The sequence below is a fragment of the Saccopteryx bilineata genome, chromosome 7 (genome assembly GCF_036850765.1).
Source record: "Saccopteryx bilineata isolate mSacBil1 chromosome 7, mSacBil1_pri_phased_curated, whole genome shotgun sequence".
NCBI lineage: Eukaryota > Metazoa > Chordata > Mammalia > Chiroptera > Emballonuridae > Saccopteryx > Saccopteryx bilineata.
Window position 1 is genome coordinate 64,388,230 of NC_089496.1, and position 4,856 is coordinate 64,393,085.

The 4,856-nt window shown below is 47.3% G+C and overlaps 1 non-coding gene across 1 annotated transcript; it reads left to right on the forward strand.

Annotated features, from left to right (window-relative positions):
- Positions 1–4,091: 4,091 nt before the first annotated feature.
- Positions 4,092–4,167, forward strand: TRNAP-GGG (transfer RNA proline (anticodon GGG)). The gene has a single exon. It is a non-coding gene; the product is annotated as a tRNA-Pro (tRNA).
- The last annotated feature ends 689 nt before the right edge of the window (positions 4,168–4,856 follow it).

Genomic DNA, 4,856 nt, shown 5'->3' on the forward strand with positions numbered 1-4,856 from the left:
CCTTCTCTGTTCCTCCGGCTCCTCTCCTGACACGTCCCACTCCCTGTTGAGTGCTGGCCAGATGTGTGGCCCCTTGGTGTGATGTTAAACAGCCAGTCCCCTTGATCTGGGCGGCCAGATGTTTCTGGAAAGCTTCCCCATCACTAGACTGGCGGGAAGAGGCATGGCAAAGGCCAGGAAGCATGACAGCTAGCCAGCATGACAGGTCAACAGCACAGACATGGATTTGGGGGGGACTATTTTGGGGGCAAACAAGCCATCCCCGGTCCAGAGCCAAGGCCATGAAGCGGGGTGTGCAGTAGGCAACGGGAGAAGTTCCCTATCACCAAAGCCATCTCTTCGCTTATAAAACATTCCTTCCCTTCTACGTTTAATATCACAGACCAGAGGTTTTTCAAATTTTTCCACCTCACAGCACCCATAAACAAATTGCTAAAATTCTGCAGCAACCCCAAAAATATATCTTTTGTTGATCTGACCCCCCCCCCCCAAAAAAAAGGTATAATTTTGATTCATTCACACCAGATGGCTGTTGTTGTGTTGGCTGTTGTCATTTTTTTTTTTAATTTGACGATCTAAGGGAAAAGTGGTCAGTGCTCCCAACCAAACAGTCAGGTATTATAGGTTTTAAAAATCCTTGCGGCGCACTGGTTGAAAATGGCTGTTACAGATTCAGCATAAAGAGGAGGAAAAGATGTTTTTCAATGAAAAACTTCATTTTTAGAGCAGTTTCAGGTGCAAAGCAAAACAGAGAGGAAAGTATAGCGATTTCCCATAGACCACGTGCACCCAATGGCATAGCCCCCCCCCCCATTATCAACATTGCCAGAGTGGGATGTTTGTTATAACCATGAACCTGGCCTGACCTGTGGTGGCGCAGTGGATAAAGCGTCGACCTGGAAACGCTGAGGTCGCCGGTTCAAAACCCTGGGCTTGCCTGGTCAAGGCACATATGGGAGTTGATGTTTCCTGCTCCTCCCTCCCCCTTCTCTCTCTCTCTCTCTCTCTCTCTCCTCTCTAAAAATTAATAAAAATAAAAAAATTTAACCATGAACCTGAATGAAAAACACATCATTATCACCCATAGTCTGGCGTTCACGTTAGGGTTCACGCTTAGCGTTGTGCAATCTGTGATTTTGACAGATGTCTAATGACATGTATCTACCGCTGTTGTATCGTAAAGAATAGTTTCATTGCCCTAATAATTCCCTGTGCTCCATCTAATCACCCCTCCTCTCCCCCTGCCTCCGCCCCTAGCAACCCCTGATCTTTTGACCATCTCTGTAGTTTTGCCATTTCCAGAATGTCACATAGAGTGTAGTCTTTCAAGCTTGACTCCCTTCACCAGGTAATATGCATTTCATGTTCCCCCATGTCTTCTCGTGGTTTGATACCTCCTTTCTTTTTAGCAAGAGCTGTGTAAAATGAGAAAAATAAAGCCGTTCAAAATATTTTCACCCAAGCAAACTTTTCTGACATTCTTATAAAATTGTTATGATACGTGATTGCCAGTCACTCTTCTCACTTATAGGTTAGTCTTGGCTGAGTCAGAAATAGCACCGATGAGAGTCTCCTATCAAGCTGTGGTGGGCAAGTGAGTCCAGTACTTTTGGAATACACTGATGTGTCGTTTCTGAACTGCCTCTCTTTCCAAAATGAAGGCAGGAGCAAGCCAATCATTTCTCTTTGGAACTAACCCATTAATAGGATTGAAGTTTTCAAGTTTCTTTCCTTGAAGGGGACCATGACCAGGAGAGAGGTGATTGGCTACTCCCATAGTTTAATAGGCTGAAAAACAATCAGGTTTGGTGATGGAAACAGCACAGGTTTTTTTTTTTGTTTTATTTTGTTTTTCTTCATTTTTCTGAAGCTGGAAACAGGGAGAGACAGCCAGACAGACTCCCGCATGCGCCCGACCGGGATCCACCCGGCACGCCCACCAGGGGCGACGCTCTGCCCACCAGGGGGCGATGCTCTGCCCATCCTGGGCGTCGCCATGTTGCGACCAGAGCCACTCTAGCGCCTGGGGCAGAGGCCACAGAGCCATCCCCAGCGCCCGGGCCATCTTTGCTCCAACGGAACCTTGGCTGCGGGAGGGGAAGAGAGAGACTGAGAGGGAAAGCGCGGCGGAGGGGTGGAGAAGCAAATGGGCGCTTCTCCTGTGTGCCCTGGCCGGAATCGAACCCGGGTCCTCCGCACACTAGGCCGACGCTCTACCGCTGAGCCAACCGGCCAGGGCCACAGCACAGGTTTTAATGCCACTGAGATACAGAGTTTGAAGCTCAACGTTGCTATCACCAAACTGAGAAATCTTGGCAAAATTACTTAACGTCTCAGTGTTCAGGTTTTCTCTTCGGCAAATGGGTTGAACGGTACCCACTCTACAGCTCCCTTAGGAGAACTGATCTGAGATCGTTAACATAAAACGCTCGGCACATGCTAACTGCACAGTGTCAGTTCCCTTATGTGACACATTAAAATCCACAGCGAGCTTCGTGACCCAACAGGTCATGTTCCTATAAAGCAGGTATGCAAATACCATAACCCATGTTTTCACTTCATCCCGTTGTTTCTTTGCTGGCTTTAAGACCGTTTTTAATCTAAGTCTTTCTAAACCAAAATAAATATAATAAATAAATGACCAGAAAGGTGAAATTCCTATTCAGACCCAAACATTGGCCGACAGATTCTTTTTTTCTTTATCCTAAATGTATCACATGAAAGGAGAGGTAAAAGGAGGGGAAAGTTTTGCAGTCTGGGAGCACCGTGAAATGTCAGGACATTAGTGGATCTATATCAGCTGAATATATGAGACGTGAACCCAAGTAAACGAGTCAATGCAAGTGTACCCACGCACGCCCACAAGTACGCATGCGCACACCCCGGCCTGGGCGGGAACGGCCGCTTTGAGATTTATATCATCCGTCTGAAACTTTCCGCGCTGCACATAAAATTAAGTGTTGGAACCTAAACTATTTTTGTTTTAGTACAAACGCTCCCAGCAATGCTGTTGTCCCACACGCCATCGCCCCTTCCCAGTGGAACCCATTTAGAAGCAATTTCCTGTTTTATTTCTCCAAGTCTGTTAGCATTAACATAAGTCACAACTCTCCGCGCAGCCTGAGAATTAGCATGTCAGCTTTGCCTTCCACCTGTTAACTCCAGAAGGATCCTCAAGGCCCTGCTCACTGGGCTCAAAGGAACTTTCACTTTTGGGGGAGTCAAGGTGGGTCTGTATTTGTAAATGCTCATTCCGAGGAGAAATGATTACCAAACAGCTCGGGTATTTGCTGCGGAGTTGCTGTCTTTTGAAATTCCCCAGAAGCACGTGCCCGTCTGCAGGCCGGTGCTCACAAGAGTCAACGTAGGCTTCAAAGCTACCCCAGTTACGAAATGTTCCCCATTTTCTTCTCTCAAGTCCATATTTCGTTGCACATTTTCCCCCATTTTAATATCTCCCAAAACGTTACCTCTTAGTGATAGCACGTCAAAATTTAGTTGGCAGCATTTTTAACTTTTCAGCGCATAAAATAATTAGGGCATCTTAGAACAGAAGTTATGTTCGACTCTATTAATACACTATTTCAGATATTTTCTCATTCAGACATCAGAGATTCAGATATTAGTGAAAATAATACCATTTGGGTATTTTTTATTTGGATGGGTTTCCAAAGTACAAAGAATTGTACTTTCTCAACATGAGACCAAGGAGTTTGATGTTGAACATTGGAACGCTTTCTTCAGTAAAGGTTTTGATTTCATAAGACAGATAAAGAATATGTATGACTTCATATGAGGGTGATTTCTCAAAGACTGGCCTCACAGGTACGTATCCAATTGTCCTATGTGACTGCAAGTGGCATTTTGTTGGTTTTGTCATGAAGGTTTCTGTTGCCCATGACCTACCTGTAAATTACCTGGGCTTCTCTTTAAAAAACAGTAATAACATTAAAGCCTTTTTTGTGTGTGTCAAGCTCATGACCTGCCTTATCTCTTTCCTTATTTTAACAGCTGTGGCAAACACATCTTGCCCTTGCCAGTTTATAGACTTGAAAACCCCGAGGATGAGGAAGGTTAAGAACAAGGTCACGGCCCTGGCTGGTTGGCTCAGTGGTAGAGCGTCGGCCTGGGGTGCAGAAGTCCCAGGTTCGATTCCCGGCCAGGGCACACAGGAGAAGCGCCCATCTGTTTCTCCACCCCTCCCCCTCTCCTTCCTCTCTGTCTCTCTCTTCCCCTCCCGCAGCCGAGGCTCCATTGGAGCAAAGATGGCCCGGGCGCTGGGGATGGCTCCTTGGCCTCTGCCCCAGGCGCTAGAGTGACTCTGGTCACGACAGAGCGACGCCCCGGAGGGGCAGAGCATCGCCCCCTCGTGGGCAGAGCGTCGCCCCTGGTGGGCATGCCGGGTGGATCCCGGTCGGGCGCATGCGGGAGTCTGTCTGACTGTCTTTCCCCGTTTCCAGTTTCAGAAAAATAAAAAAAAAAAAAAAAAAAAAAAAAAAAGAACAAGGTCACACATGATGTGTTGAGGTGATGGAGGTGGGTTGGGATCACATCAGCCTGCATCCCACGCCCTCGCCTGCTGTTTCACGGAACTGGCCCCCATCTTTGGGCCCTGGCTGCAAATGTCTTCCTTCAAACTGACCTGCCCATGGTGCGGTCACCAGAGGCTGTGCGGTGATGGTCCCTGCAATTCTATCCCTCCCGTCCACTGCTTCTCCTCTGACCCTGCAGGGTGATGGGGCTGACCAAGATCTGAGAAGTCATTGGACCAGTCGCTATGTCAAGAGACTTGAGGAGAACTGTCCTCACAACCTGGAAGTGACCACCAGGAAGGGTGAAAGTTCAACCTTGACATA